Source organism: Leptonychotes weddellii, chromosome 15, assembly GCF_054177405.1.
Source record: "Leptonychotes weddellii isolate Sample4059 chromosome 15, ASM5417740v2, whole genome shotgun sequence".
Classification (NCBI taxonomy): domain Eukaryota; kingdom Metazoa; phylum Chordata; class Mammalia; order Carnivora; family Phocidae; genus Leptonychotes; species Leptonychotes weddellii.
The window spans coordinates 45,590,143-45,606,699 of record NC_138383.1 but is presented as its reverse complement, the minus strand read 5'-3'; the positions used below and the strand labels follow the sequence as shown (position 1 = coordinate 45,606,699).

Below are 16,557 nucleotides of genomic sequence, written 5' to 3'. Positions count from 1 at the left end.
ACTGTACGAGATTCTGGATCTCTTCATTGGCCGGGTTTCTTAAGGCCATAGGTGTTGGAGAGGGGATGTGAAGGGGTGAGGGGGAGAGGGGGCAGGGAAGGTGCTGGTGGAATGGCGCTGTTGTCGGCTTGGTCCTAAGACTGATTTCAGCAGAGGGAGGGAGCCTGCAGAAAGGGAGGTCCAACTCCTCTGGAAGATGAGATAAGCAGAGGATCACAGCCAGGTAGGGGAGGGGAACAGAGAGGCCCTACAGTCAGGAAGAGCCGGGCCCTAGGAAGCTGCAGGACCCAGCCTGCTGTCATTGCCTCGAAAATGGGCTACATCTGGGCTAGTGTCTCCAGGAGCCGCTCTGCAGGGTGCCAACATCTATTAACGTTACATAAGGATTCTGGTGGGTCTCTTCCAAAGCTAGACATGCTGTGAACACAGGGGTGTTGGGTAGAGGGGATTTTTCATGGAACTTCTGCTCCTGGGGAGGGATTTCCCTTGCTGCTGTGTGGCCGAGGAATTCAGGTGTGCAGTTTTCTAAAGCAAAGTGGAAAGCTGAGAACCCAGCCTTGGGTGCAGTTCAAGAGCAGGCTCCACACATGGAGGGCTCTCCACTTGGTTTATGTGGAAACCAAATACCTTTCTGGGGTGGGTAGTGGAGCCTGGCTGGCATCTGGCAGGGTGGGGGTGGGGACATCCCTGGGAAATAGGGCCGGCGAAACTCCCAGGTAAGCATACTGCCCTAATTCTGGTGGGCATCCGAGGGCAGGGGATGCGGTGGTTTCTTCTGCTTCCAGGGACTCCAGATGGTTTCCAAGTAACAATGTCTAAAATTGACTTGGATTCATTTCCCTTTCCCAAACACATGGGCTTTCACATGAGGGAGAATTTATGAATAGCAGAGTCAGATTAGCCCAGATTTCTGGCATGGTATGGCCACAGATAGATCCTCACGTGGGCTGCTTTTCTGATATGTTGGACACTGAAATAGTGTTTTCCCGTCCTGGTCGTTTAGCAGATGACCGTCAAGCTGACCTGTCTTGAATATCTTGATTTCTTTCTAAAGCGATCAGGAGCCCCCCCCCCCGCCCCCACCATAAACTGGGATTGCTGGTCCCGCTTGGTCTTGGGGTTTCAGTTCAGTGCTTGAATGGAAATGTGAGCAAGGTGTTCAGGCTTTCTCCCTGGCGCGCCGGAAACCAACCAACTCTTCTTTCTCTTTCCAAGGTGTGTTCCAAAGTGGTGAGATTTATGAGCCTTGGGCATAGAACCTTTTTTTTTTTTTTTTTTAAACCCTCCTCCACAGAGGGAATGACCCAGGAAGAGGGGACGCTGGGCTTAAGAATAAGTGAGCTTATTTGCAAGCACATTCTTGGAAGTCCAAGCAACTGGTCACCAAGAGAGTGGTACTTTCCACTTGTTTGTCGGGACTCTGGTGGATGCTGGCGGATGAATGCTGTCTTTATCCAATGGTATCTGTTGTGTTACGCGCCAGGGAAAGTGAGGGCCAGTCCACCCCTGTGTCTCGCTAATACGTATCCGTTTTGATGACCTTTAGAGTGAACTTTTTAAAGCAAAAATCAGTTCATGTTTCTTTGCTGCTTAAGAGTTTCCAGTGGCATCTCCTTGCACTTAGCGTCCCAGATCTTTCCGGGGGCCTCTCAGACCTTACCGACTTGACTCCTCCTTGTCTTTCCATACGCATTCTGTCCCACCCGCAGTGGCCTTCCTTGCCCCAAACACCCCAAGCTCATTTCCGTCTGGGGGCTTTGTTCTTGCTGTTTTCCCCCTTGCGCTGCCCATATGCCTGTTCCTCATCATTCAGGTCTTAGCTCAGAGGCCTTCGAGAGGCCACCCTCCACCATTCACTGTCTAACCCCTCATCCTGTTCAAGGTTGTCACCGTGCCCCTCGCTCTGAAATGCTCCTAGCTTTCATCTTTTGTTTTCTTGTCTGCCTCCAATAGAATGTATTGACCGCCATTGTATGGTGTCTATAGCCCAATGCCTTGTAGACAGTTGATGCTCAATTCATGCTTATTGAAAAGATTAAAACTGTTCACTGTAGCGTCCACAGTAAATAAAAGGGTAAATTAAAGGGACAGCATTTACTTTGACTTCCTGAGACTGCAGTGAGGCAGGAGGTTAGCATTGCTTTTTAATTTCTTGAATCCGGAGAAGCCGTCGGAATGAATGTTTGGGTTGCTTTATGGAGTTGCTTTGGTAAGCCACTGGATTCTTGTCCTTGGGTGTCTGGAAAGTGATGGCTTTCCTGTCTTTGAGGGAAGACAGGCAATAGGTGTGGGGGTCGCTCCTCCCCATAGCTCTTTACCCACTTGCCTTCCGAAAGTTGTAGGTTCTGGAGTTCTGAATATAGAGCTGCTCGGGACCGGCTCCAGTCACGTGAACAGCATAGGAGTATCTGTGCTTCAGTGTCCACCATGGAGTTAGTAGTATTTTCCCCCTAAGTGCTCACATCTGAGTAGAGAGGGCATTCAGTGGCTGTGAAGAGAGTTTATAAAACCCATTGCCTTTAACTGGAAGAGCTTCATCTCCTCCTGGGTGTGCTTCTCCATTCTCTGCACAGGTTCCTTCTGCTTTGAATTTTCCACTTTCAGTGTCTTCATTTCACTCCGTCCTTTGGGAAGCATTCCCTGGCCCTGCAAGGCTGGGCCCCCATGTGCCTTGGACTGCGTTCTGCACTAGGAAATGCTGAATCAAGAGCGGCTGTAGGCATCTTTGGACAAATGCTATCATCACTGCTGGGTTACATGCATTATGGCGTGCACGCACCCATATGTTCATCCATTTCTTCATTCATTCAGTAAATATTTATTGAATGCTCTGTGCCAGGCACTGCTGGAGTTCAAGAAACATTACAGCACAGAGTAGACAAAATTCCCATTCTCTTGGAATCTGTATTCTAAAGGCATACTGTTTTTAAGTAGTATTGCAATTTTTATCTTGTTTATTTTGCCCTCTGGACTTCGGGTTCATTGTGGGCAGGGACAGCTAACTGCCCTAACACCTGGCATACAGTAGATTCTCTGAAATTCTTTGACAACCGAATGAATAAGGGAGCCAAAGGTCCAGGTGTTGTGGATCCAGAAGTCGTGCAAAGCAATTCAGAGGCGGGAGAAACTCCTGGGATTAGTTCATGCCTGATTTATATGCCATTTTGTACCTTCAAGGGCATCTGTTGGTTGCTGGGGTGAGAAGCACCCTGAAAGGCATACCATATTTCTTGGAAGTGGCACTGGTTTGTGTTGGGTGGAATAAAGCCCTGAGCGGAAATTTAGAGACCCGCTCACTGCAAGAGACAAGAGAAGTTAAACTGGCACCTTGATCTGGTGAAGAGGATATTTCTCCCATCTCCCCCACCCAAGTCTGCACAATGGGGGTCCCAGTAGCCCCCACTTTAGAGGACTGTTATGAGGTTGAAGGGAGGCTGGCTCACATCAAGTGCTGAGCAAATGGTTGATGAAGCTCATTGTCATTTTTCTCTTGTTGCCCACTCAGTCCTCCTGGCCTCTTAAGCATAAAGGGCTTCTTAGATTGTGATGGCCATTGTCCTGTGGTCGCTCTGAATGGGCACCGTGCCCCTCTGTGACAATGGGTGATGTTCGTGGTGTCTGGGAGTAGGCAAGGAGCAATGGAAGTGCGGGAGGGGGGCATGGACATTCCAAGAGCAGGGCAGTCAGGTTGGATTATTTGGTTTTGGAGGCTCCGAGCTGGGAGCGGAAGACAGAGTTCTGTCTAGAGCCCTGCTTTCCATTCCTAGACTGCTCAGCATGCAGCCCCGGGCGGGCTTGGTTTTTGGTGCACAGCTTGGCTGAGCATCTTTGCCACTATGCAGCTCTCGGGATGGAGATGCAGCAGGCCAGGCAGACCGAGCTGGATGCTGAGGATGCAGAGCCTCTAGGTTAAAACAGCCAAGCCGAGGAGCATCTGTTCCTTGAAGATTTCTTTGAGACACAGCCTTGCCCGTCAGCATGCCTCCTAAGAGCCCTGACCCAGTCCATAGGACATCGGGGGCAAAGTCAGAACCGATTCTAAATTAGTCATCGGAAGGCTTCGTTCCCCACCTATTATGGATGCCCTGTGAGCCGGACCTGTGTCAGACCAACACAGGCCCTGTACGTCCTCCTGTTAGCCAGCCCCACAGGGCTGGGCAAACCCACACTGGTCCCCACAAGGAGCACCGTGCACGTTTATGAGGTCTCAGCGTGAAGTTTTTCATTCGAGTTTTATGGAAGCTCATGTCTTGCCACCCGCTCTGGTGTATATATGTGAAATAACAGAATGTACTCACCAATTGATGAGCAGGCTAGCAAATCTGGAGAGAATATTCTTTGCGGGCGTCTTCTGAGCTCCTTACTGTGCAGACCTGCCGGCTCTCAGCCTTCTGCTGGGTGGCTCTCAGCAATCCGTGTGAGGCTGGCTGGGCTTCCTGCAGAATGCTGTTACTCCAGACCTGCAAGTCATTGCGAGAGACCTGTTCTCTTCACCAGCAATTAATGACGTCCCCTCCCGCTTCACCTCCACCAAGGAAATGTATCAGTATTCATTAGTATTTTTCAGGGTGGGTGATAAGGACCACTTTTTTTTTTCTTTTGCCTCTAGAGAAAGTGCATCAGCAGCCATGTGAGTGAAACAGTAATTTAGGGATGGCCCTTTTCGAGGGGATTAGTAGGCATCCCTCTTATTAATAATGAACAGTGGATTTCAAATGCTATATTGGTAATAACAGCAAATAATAAAATCGTGCTTCAGCTCTGTGTCGAGTCAGGCGTAGGTCAGAGAGAAGGTTGTGGGGAGAGGAGGAGAGCAAGGGGCTCTCTCATTGTATGCTGGGCATCTCAGTACGCTGGAACCTGGGACCCCACCGCCCCTGGGAAGCGCGTGGCCATCTAGCAATTTAAAACTATCCTTTCTGTCCGGAAAGCAGATGTTTTTGCTTTCATTTTCCAACTTTAGAGTTTATTTTTAGAGTAAATGTTTATTTTCCCACAGAATTCAATTTACTTTTTTTAACTTTCTTTTTGGTTACATAAATGATATTTGTTTATGGTAGGAAAGTTAGAAACTTATAGATGGGCAAGAAGGAAAAACATGACCAGTAATCTCACTACCTGGGGACCACATTTAATATTTTGAATATCATTTTCTATGTTTTTAATAGGCATGTATTCTTAAAAAAGAGATAGAGACCATATCCTGTCTATTCTTTTGCAATCTGCTTTATCCTCCTGTGTTACATCTTGAATATCACCTTGTTTCAACAACTATTTGTCAACAACTATATATCTATAGTATAATTTTTCAAGGGTACATAATATTCCACCACAGTCAACCAATTTCCTTTTGCTAATCACATAGCAAATACTTTTCGTTAGTTTGCTTTCCTAGCATGAAGTCTTAGAAGTGGAATTTCTGGGTCAAAGAGCATGTGAGTTTTTAAGACCACCTGAATGTATATTTTATACATCCAAACATACACACGTGTTATATTTACATCCTCAGCAGAATTGCCAATTTCTTCCCCCTAACCCTCTTAGGAAGTAATATCACAACTTTGTTAATGCATAAATGAAAAACCTCTTTGCTTCTCTTTCAATTTCCAGTGACGCAGGGCATTTTTTAAGTTGACTGGACGTTTCTTCCCTTTTCTGAACTGCCTGCATATGTCTTGCCCGTTTTTCTAAAGTCATGTCATAACTGTTTTCCTATTGATTTTTAGGTAATTTTTAATATATTAAGCATATTTATGCTTTGTCATATGCCCACCCATCTCCCTGTAGTTTTTTTTGCCTTTTATATTTTGTCTTTTATAATATTTTGTGATCTGAAGTCTATCAATTTATGGTTTGTGCTTAAATATTATGCTTAGGAATGTTTTCCTCAGCCTGAGATTACATAAAAATTCATACGTTTTCATTACCATTTATGTGATTTAATTTTACCATCAGACTTTAAATTCATCAGTCATTAATTTTGGTGTATGACATGACTAGGGTGTCACATCTAGTTTTCCTTTAAAAAAAAAAAAAAAAGTAGGGAGTGCCTGGGTGGCTCAGTCGATTGAGCGTCCAACTTGATTTGGGCTCAGGTCAGGATCTCAGGGTCATGGGATCGAGCCCTGGGTAGGGCTCTGTGCTCAGTGGGGAGTCTGCTTGGGATCCTTTCTCCCTCTGCCCCTCCCTCCTGTTCGTGTATGCACTCTCTCAAATGAATAAATAAAATCTTTTAGAAACCCCAAGTAGTTACCCTACTCTCAACTTGAATAATGTGGTTCAGTCCCACTGTATTGAAGTGTCATCATGTACTAAAAGGTTTCACCTACTTGGATCTGTTTCTAGGATTTCTAATTTGTTCTCTTGACCTGTCAGTTGGCAGGAATGTGAGGTAGGCCCACCTGCCCAGGTGAGCAGCGGTGGGTTGATGTCCCATGCTTTGGGTGGGAGGAGCAGTGGAGTTGGTCTGGTTCCCAAATCTCAGCTTCTCCAGGGCAACTCCTTGGCTTGGCAATTAGAACTCAACAGCTTTGCCTGAGGATCTTGTTGTGCCTTTACCACAGCTAATCTACACATTATTCCCTTATAAATTAGAATTGCTTATGTTTCCTTAGCTTTGCTTACCTGTTTATTTTTTTTCCTCGGCATTTTTATAAGTGAATGTATTAAGATGGAGGAGATTGACAATTTTATGTTAGTGAGTATGCTGAGAATTCTTCCCCTGTGGGAATAGGGTATGCTTATTCAAGTCTGTTTATGATCCTATAAAATCGGGTTTGTCTGTTTAAGTCTTGCACAGTTTTGCTTTTGTTTTTAGGTAATTTGTCATTGTCACAACTCTTCTGTTTTTTTTTTACTCTTTATTGGTGGAATGTAAGAAAGCTATTGATTTTTGTGTAATTGTCTTAACAACCACTGTCCTAAACAATCTCATTAGTTTTAAATACTTTTTACAAAAATTGAGGCTATCAACTTTTCCAGGTAGACATTAATATTTTCTGCAAATAATCATTTTGCTTCTTCCTCACCAGTATTTATACTTATTTTCTTGTCTAATCGCATTGTCTAGGACTTACAGAACAGTGTTAAGTTATTGGGGCAATAAATAGGCTTCCATGTCTTTTTACTATCCTTCATGGAAATGCATGATAATTGGCTCAAGAGATTTTGTTTTTTAATCACGTTACCTATTACATAATTTTATTCTTTTACTTTGGGTTTTTCTTTGGCGCCAAAGTTAAATTTGATTAAATGTATTCTCATGGTCTTTAAAGATCATCATATCTTTTCCCTTCAACTATATTCACTCAGCAATTTATGCTGTAAATTCATTACTGAGCACTTACTATGTTCCAGACATTGTTTTCACTGGGGATACACCAGCAATAGAGTTCCTACCCTTGAAGAACTTGTGTTTTATGAGTTTGACCCCCTACAGATTTTCTAATATTGAGCTCTCCTTGTCTCCCTGCAATCAATCTTATTTGACTATGATTTGTTAATTTTTAAAAATACCGCTAGATTTAATTTGTTGTTGTTTTATTTAGGATTTTGGCATTCAGTATTCATAAATGAGAACATCTGGATTTTTTTTTCTTTTGCTACACCTGCCAAATTTTTATAACCTTGTGAAATGAATTGCCCACTTCCTTCTGTTTCTGGGCAGTGAGTTAAGGAACTAACATGTTCGTTAAAGGTTAGAAACAACTTTTCCAGGACATTTTTTGGAGGTAGATCTTTGACAGGCTTCCCAATTTCTTCATTGGACTATTTACGCTTTCTGTCTTTTCCTGAGTCGTTTTTAGTAACATAGTTTATAGGAAGGCATTCATTTCATTATGATTTTAAAATTTAATAGAATCTTCTCTGAGTATAGAGTCGTAGCTCCTAATTTGCACTTCTTTCTCTTTCTTCATGCTAATCAGCTTTGCCAGGGGCTTTACTTTCCTCCACATCCCGTAGAATCAGCTCTTAGGTTTAAACTTTTCTTTTTTTTTTTTTTTTTTTAAATTCTTTCTCATTAGCTCCTGATCAATGTTTTCTTCTTCTATGTGTCATAAATTTTGCTTTTTAAAATATTTTTCCCTCTTGATTTCCTTGGGCTGATTTTGTTCTTTAGTCTTCCGTGTTGTATTTGGGTAGGTTAGGCTCTGCTGTGGTAATGTGTGAGCTCTGGAACCTCCGTGGCTGAACTTTGCAGAAATTTATTTTAAGCTCACATGAAATGTGATGTGAGTGTGGGGACTTCCAAGGACCACTTTCCTCCATGTGTATTTAGGGATCCAGTCTGCATCCATCCTCCCTCCCCTATGCCTGCACCTCCTTCATCTCAATACATGGCTTTCAATCACTGCTAGAGATGAAGAGAGAATGTAGAGATGCCATACTGGCTTAAATGCTGGGGTCTGGAATTTATAAATGTCACCTGTGTTCATGTTTCATTGGCTAGAACTAGTCACAAAGCCTCCTTGGGGATGACAGGAGATGGGGGCCTCTACCACGGCTGTATAACCAGGAGTATAATCTCTCTCCTCTCCCACTGCCCATCTTTGAACTCCTTCTTGTTCCCCTGCTCCACACAGTGCCCTCTGCCCTGCCCCCTCCACAGTTGTGCCTACCAAAGGTCATTCTTTCTCAACTCTGGATGATTGGAGTTGTTGATTTTCATTGTCCTTTGTAGGAAACTGTGAGATCCTTCAGAGGAGCATCTGAAACTGTGAGATCGTTCAGAGGAGCGTCTTTAGGATAACAGACTTACTGACGTCCACTATTTCTCATGTCAAGATTAATTTTTGATTTTTTTTTTTTAAAGCCCTTCTTACAGTGGGGAGAAGAATAATGAGAACAGAAATTCTCTCTCATCTTACCACACTGGAATGTCACCTACTTTATGGGATTATTGCCAGGGTTAAATAAGATAATAAATATAATATCCTTGGCATAACCCCTGAGAATAATAAGCACTCAATAAATCATAGGTATTACCACTATCCCTTGCTGTGCTGAAAGTCTCTTTGACATGAGGCATTCATTTTGATTTTTATTTATAGGCTTGAGTACCTGGGAATTACAGCTTGAAATTCATACCCATTTGTCTTATTTTCCCAAATCAAACCCAGTTGTTCTATGTTTAGTCACAAACTTGAAATAATCTGGAGGTATCAATAACGCTCATGGCCTCATTCATTTAATACCCACTGTTAGTTATTGTATTACTTGGGGTGGTCTAGGTTATGCCACCATGACAGAAACCCTCCACGTCGCTGCACCTTACAACCTTGGCTGGTGGGGACTGGGAGTAGTCCCCCGAGCACCCAGGCTGCCATAGCTCTGTTCCACACCTGCCTGTCTGATGGCAGAGGCTTTAAATGAGGATGTGGTCAGTCACACCCTGGTTCCTGGTATCTTCTTCTAGAAGTGACATGTCACTTCTACTCACATTTCGTTGGCCAAACTAAATCACCTGGCCATACCTCACTTGACATGGGGTGGGCAAAGGCAGTCCTTCATGGACCCAGAAAGAACAGAACCTCAAAAGCCATAGTGATGTTACCTGTAGCCGAGACCTGGGCTGTGTGCTTCATAAGCATTATTTTTATGGACTCACTGCAACATCTGTATGAATTGGGTGCTCTTTATAGCCTTACTTTACAGGTGGGGAATGGAGGCTAGAAGTGGTGGACCAAGAAAGGGACAGAGCCAGATTCAGGCTGGGTCCTAAGTAGGTCAGGTACAAGCAAATGTGTCCGCTGGTCTTGCTCTCCCCAACAGTGGATCTCTGTAGCCTCGGGGTCCCTCCAGTTACTTCAGTTTAGGTGGTTTTGCAAATGCTAATTAACTGCTCTTGACTTGAATAAAAATAATGTCACATTTGCTTCAGGTAATGGGTATCTTGTATGTCGCCTTAACCACAGAGAGCATATGATGAAATTTCTGCCAATAGAAAATTCTTCACTTGGTTTCCTTACGGCAGTTCCAGAGAAAGGGTAAGAGAAATGCCCTTTGATAGTAATTTTCTTTCTTTCTTTCCTTTCCTTTGTTTCCTTTCTTTCCTTCTTCCTTCCTTCCTTCTTTCTTTCTTTTTTCTTTCATCTCTGTGCTCGCTGTGGAAAGAAAGCATTGTGGGTACCCACCAAAGCCCTTACAGACTCCCGCATAACGTAGTAAGCAAAGAGACCTTAAAAAATAAGGAATATGCGAAGCAGACAGAGCTTTTAGCTCTGTCTCCTGGTGCATGTTGCTGTGATTGCAGGCGTATGTGTATACCCACTCGTGGTCATAACTGCTCTTTACTGAGCGTACTCCGTGACAGACACTTGGTGTGGTGCTTTCCAGACAGTCCTGCTTAATCCTCACACACTCCCAGGGTAGGTTGTGAAGTTTTCCCTGCTTTCTGCAGAGCCTCAGAGCAGGTGCATTGTTGCTGCTGGCTACACTGTTGGGAGTTGAGATTTGCTCCCAGACCCCCTGGCTCGGAGGAGGATGTTGTTTATCATTGTACTCTACCAACTGCAGTAGGGGAGAAAGGAGAAAAATGTAAATGTCCAATATTAGTGGAGTGATTAATTGTGGCACATCTATACAATTGTAACAATCTCAGTGTTTTCATAACACTCCAAAAATTTGAGGGCTTGAGAGAAATGCTTGAGATAAGAAAACAGGATACAGAAGTGCATACAGAGTTGAGACTGCACAGTGTTTTAAAAAAAATTGCATAGAAAAGACTGGAAGGAAATCAGGAAAGACTGGAAGGCTTAGCATGGGCTGTTTATCTCTGGGCAGGCTTATGAGTGGTTTGATTTCTTGCTGCTTGTACTTTTAAAAAAAATTCCAAATTCTTTAAACATGCATTTTATATGTTTATAAAAAAAAAAAATCCTCCCAGGACTCAAAAGGGGGCAAAGGTAAAATGTAGCTGGAAGTTCTCATAATGATGTTTTAAGTTCGGGGCCCTGAAAGGTCTAAATAAATATGCTTGAAGTTCTCTTGAGCCTTGGTTTCAAACATGGGAAACTTCTTATCTTTATGCTCTGGAAAGGACATGATGTCAGATCTCATTTTATAGAATAAAACAGACTGTCATTAGGAGTGATATGCTAATAGCCTTTTCGGGTTGCTAATTCTAAAGACAGAACGTTTTGAAACTTTGTCTGCATGACTCAAGGCTGAGGACAAGTGGTTCCCCATGGCAGGTTAGGGTTCTCTGGTTGCAGCCCCAGAAATGGACTCGGGCTCATCTAAGCAGAAGAGATTGGGAAGGATGGGGGTAGTCGTGGAATTGGAATGACCAGGGAGTGTTCCTAGAGCAGAGGTCCTTCATTTGTGTTCTTGCCTTGAATCTCTCTCTCTGACTTCCTGCAACACTGGCCAGACTATATTTTTTAATCCATGGACAGAAGAATGTCCTTTTCCTTTTTTAACAGGTTTTGTTCTGTGGGGGTGGGGTGCGACCGCTAGGACTGTGGGAAATGTGACACACTGTCGGTTCATCTTAGAAATGTACAATCTGCGTTTGTATTTAAGGCTCTGAGAAGTTCCACAGTAAGGAAAACTGTTGATCATTTGTATCACTTAGGATGCCTTGAATTATAGTAGCAGGTGTCAGTTCAGAGCAGCTTAAACTATAAGGTAACTGTTTCAGATGACAGGGCATCCAAAGGTAGGGAGAGTCCAGATGCCTTGTGATCAGGGCATCTGCTGTCTTCCATTGCTTTGCCTTCATCTTTGCATTGGCCTCTTCCTCAGATCGGCTTTTTTTTTTTTTTCTGCTCAGAATACAGCTGTTAGCGGAAGCTGAAGTAATCTGCTTCCATGCTTATAAACCAAACAGGAGGCAAGAGAGGTGCCATGGTCTGAATCTTTGTGGAGGGTGAGGGTGGAGCATCGTGAATAGGATTCATGCCCTGATAAGTGGCTCTGGAAAGCTCCTTTGTCCCTTCCACTATGAGAACACCAAGGCACTGAGATGATCCAGAAAACAGCCCCCCACCACATCAGCTGGCATCTGGATCTCGGACTTCCAGCCTCCAGAACTGTGAGAAATCAATTCCTGTTGTTTCTAAGCCACCCCGGTCAGCGGGGTTCTGTTAGCGCAGCCAAAGGAACTAAGACGAAGAGCAACCCACAGGGTTCCAGTCATGGGAGAAGATAAGAGTCCTTTCCTCCAGTCTAAGGCAATTCATTCACATGTGTGCTATTGACCATTAACACAGGTTGGAGGGAAGGGATGCTGATGGGCCTCCAGCCTGGGTCTTTGAATTAGTCACTGGCTGGGGAGGTAGGATTATGAAGACTGGCTTAGAGCCATTTATGAACCTTCCTGGAGTTGGGTGGGGGGAAACGTCTTCTGAGTCAGGAGAGCTTCACAGGGGAGCAACTGATACCTGGACAAAAATCAGACTTCTGTTCGGAAGGGAGAAGGAGCGAAGCATTCTGGGTAGGCAGCAGTGTCCACCGTAGCTTGCTCAACCCAGCATTTTGAGTAGGAAAACCATTTTCCGTGAACATCCATTCCTTCAACTAGAGTTTGTAGCACATTATCGCAGGGAATGTTAAGTCAAGAAAGTTTGAATCTTGGGGCGCCTGGGTGGCTCAGTCGGTTAAGCGGCTGCCTTCAGTTCAGGTCATGATCCTGGAGTCCCGGGATCGAGTCCCGCATTGGGCTCCCTGCTCAGTGGGGAGTCTGCTTCTCCCTCTGACCCTCCCCTCTCTCGTGCTCTCCGTCTCATTCTCTCTCTCAAATAAATAAAATCTTTAGAAAAAAAAAGAAAGTTTGAATCTTACTTTGGTGGTATCTTCCTCACCGTTGATCAAGCCTCTCCTTTCTGTTTGTCAGGACTGTTTTCTTATATTCCAGAGCACTGGTTCATAGTGATGTATAAAACTTGGCATACTATAGTATAGTTACAGTGTTGCATACGTCCGTCGGTTGTCATCTTGTAGTCAGGTAGCCCGCAGATGCCCAGCACAGTGTCTAAAATATGGAGGGGACTCAAGAGCCCTTTGTCAAATTCATGCACATAGCTCAGTGGAGATGTCAGCCCGTCCCGCCTCTTCCCACTGTTGCTTCTTCCTTTGTGCATCCACGGCGCTGTGCTTGTCCTCTTTTATCCCTTTTTTCACCCTGCTTTGATTCTAGTCGCCGTTGGTTCTGTTTGCCTCACTGGACTGGGAGCTGCATTTACCGGGGCTGGGGCTTACTCTTCTCTGTCCTATATGTGTTGTCCAAGGTGCTTTGCAAACAGCAGGAGCCATTCCTTATCAGGGTGCTGGAAATGAGGCTGCTCAAAAAGGTGTCAGAATCTTTTAAAAAAAAAAAAAAAAAAAAGATTGATTAGAGAGAGAGTGCGCATGAGCAGGTGAAGGGGGGCGGAGGGAGGAGAAGCAGGCTCCCCGCTGAGCAGAGAGCCCCACATGGGGCTCGATCCCAAGACCCTGGGATCATGACATGAGCCAAAGGCAGACACTTAACCGACTGAGCCACCCAGGTGCCCCAGAATGGATTTTTTTTTATCACCACAAAATTGACGTTTCCCATGCTAAATGTTTAGCTGTAGGCTTATAATCGTGCCTTGGTGATCTCCCAAGATTGTATTCTATTAGCAAAAATAGGACATGGCTTTAGGATTAGTCCTTAATAAAGATTGCCTTCAATTCAAAAGTATGATTCTCTAATCATACTTACGAGTAGCGAAGACCAATGGACTTATACCCATGCCCCCCTGCATAGTCACATATGCTGGGAGGAATGTGTAAGGCGTGACAACCTAGTGAGTAAAGAAGCCATTCATTGGGGCGCCTGGGTAGCTCAGTCGATTAAGTGTCTGCCTTTGGCTCAGGTCATGACTGCCGAGTCCCAGGATCAAGCCCCACGTTGGGCTCCCTGCTTAGCAGGGAGTCTGCTTCTCCCTCTCTCTTTCCCTCTGCCCCTGCTCCTTCTTTCTCGCTCTCACTCTTGCTCTCTCTCTCAAATAATAAATAAGTAAATAAATAAAATCTTAAAAAGTGGCATTCATCAAACAGATATCTGTTGACCACCTACTGTCACCAGTTGGGTCCTTGGGAAGCAGATACTGAAAATAACATGCACAGTGTTTGTTAGGAAGTGCTGTTAGGTTCCGTACCTGTGGAAGAGACGAAAGGAAGTGGGACTAGGGAGAGGAAGTTAGGCTGTGATGTGGACCCAACAAAGGCCTCCATTGGTTCCATGTGGGGTGCTGGAGCTTGGGTGTCTCCCCAATGTTGTCCTGAGTTGGGGAGAAAGGACTGAGCTCTTACATCTCTGCATTGATTGGTCACTGGAGTTGGGCTTTCCCTGGAACGCAGTGTCAAGGGGTAGACAGCCGAGGCTGGTCATCTGGCTGCCTTCCCAGCAGCTGGGGAATAAGATCTTCATTCCTGAAGGGGAACAGTGTCTGCTGTATCTACCATGTGCCATATCTTGTGCTAGAAGCATGAGAGTGGGAAAAACAAGTAAACAAGCCATTACCAGAAGGTGGGGCTTGGACGAGAGGGGAGTTGTTCGTGGAACCAGGAGAACATCACTGGGTTTGGCTGGAGTGGGGTTTGGGAGGAAGTCCTGCAAGCTGACACCTGAAGGGAGAGGCACTGTTAGGAAAAGGCAAGTGGAGATGATGTGTATGAATGCCAAGGGATGTAGGGGGTGGCTCCTTCAAGGAAGTAAAGTAAGATCTCTGTGTTTGGAATGTCCCTGGGAGTAGGGATGAGGTTTATAAATCAGATGACTCTCTTGCCCAGACAAGGACACCTCTGAGAGTGACTACAGAATTAATAGGGCCAGGGCAGCAGGTAAACACCTGAGCAAACTTTATAATTACCCTACTTCTAAGACATGATTCAGTAGATTGGGATTTTACCTAAGGACCAGGGGTAAATTACTGAGTGATCGTTTGACCTTTCCCCATAGTCTTTGGGTTATGAGCCTGGGTCCTGAGGCTTATATCATGCCTCCATCATGTACAAGTTGCAAAACTATAGGCCAGTCACTGAGGTTTTATAAGCCTCAATTGTGTTATTTGCAAAGTGGAATATTAATAATTCCTGGCTTATGATATTGTTTGAAATGAATTAATACAATAAAGTACTTAAAATAGTTTCTGGGATGGAGCAAACCTCAGTGAGTGTAAGATGCTGTTGTTGTTACTTTAAACAGAGGAGTAGCAAGGTCAGATTTGGGTTTTGGAATGACGAGTCTGGATGCAGAGTGGAGAACCAAGCGGAGGGGAGCAAACCTGGCTGTTGATTAGGAGACTAGCTGGTCATCCCAGTGAGATGTTGGGCATCTGGAGCAGATCTGTGGCCATGAGGAGGCGGGATCTGCAGAGGTTCCAGAGATATCGAAGACGTTGAGTCAGGGGACCTTGGTAGGACGTGGGGGAGCGGCAGGAAATAAGCTGCTGCTGAGGTTTGGGTTTGGGCCAAGTGGATGTGGATGCCAGTCACTGAGAGGGAGCCCAAGAGAAGGGCATGGGGGAGTCAGTGGGCAGCTGGGATGAGGGGCTGGAGCTTGGGAGAGAGGTCTGGGAGGTGGAGCTGGGAATCCTCAGCAGGTGGGTAGAAATGAAGCTTGGGAATGGGGGGAGTGCTGAGAAGAGCCCAGGGCTGAAGAATGGCCTGGGGGGAGGGGTGGCAGGAAATACTAGATGGGCCGGAAGCAAGGGGAATACATTGGTATCCCCCATTTTAAGATAGAGTGTTAGCCAGAAAGGAAAGCCTTGCTTCACCCATTGTGTTACTTTCCTACAGTTCTATAACAGATTAGCACAAATGAGTGGCTTAAGACCACCCCAAACGATTCTCTCAGTGTTCTAGAAGCCAAAAGGCCAAAATCAAGGTGTGGGCAGGGCCAGGCTCCCTCTGAAGGCTCTCCCGGAGAATCTGTTCCTTGCTGTGGTATAATTAAGAGTATCTCCTCTTTGTCCTTAGTTCTGGGCACAGAGATTTTAAAAAATGCTTGGAATTTCTGGAGTGATAGTTGTGCTTTCTCATGCTAATGAAGTGACTTCGTGGCAGGGCCCCTACATAGCTTTGGGGTGGGTTCTAGTCACCAGAAAGACCAACCACATAATTAAAGTGTTGGAACTTTGGGCCAGCCCAGCCTCCAGGGAAGTGAGGGGAGGCAGAGTTCAGTGCTGTGGCCAGTGACTTCCTCCTTCATGCCCACGTAATGAAACCCTATAGAAAAGCTCTGGGGATTGAAGTTCTGTAGAGCTTCCTAGCTGGGGAGCACACTGATGTGCTGGAGAGGCACCTAGATTCCATGAGGAGAGGTCATGGAAGCTTGACCTAGCTCCCCGGCCCATCCCAGACCTTGCCCTGTGCATGTCTTTCGTTGGGTTGTTCCTGAGCTGTGACCTTTATCCATGCACGTAAAATTATGCTCCCAAGTATAGTGCTTTTGGTGAGTTCTGTGAGTCGTTCTAATGGGTTATGGGACCTGACTGGGTTGCGGGAAGCGCTGAATTTGGAGCCAGCTAGGCAGATTTATGGATGGTTTGGGGACGGCTGAAACTTCTGACTGGCCTCTGAGGTAGGGGC

At 45.2% G+C, this 16,557-nt stretch overlaps 1 protein-coding gene across 5 annotated transcripts in view; it reads left to right on the top strand.

The window, feature by feature from the left end:
* ARHGAP44 (Rho GTPase activating protein 44) overlaps nt 1–16,557 on the top strand; it is a 132,723-nt gene that overhangs the window by 827 nt on the left and 115,339 nt on the right. The window lies entirely within an intron of this gene.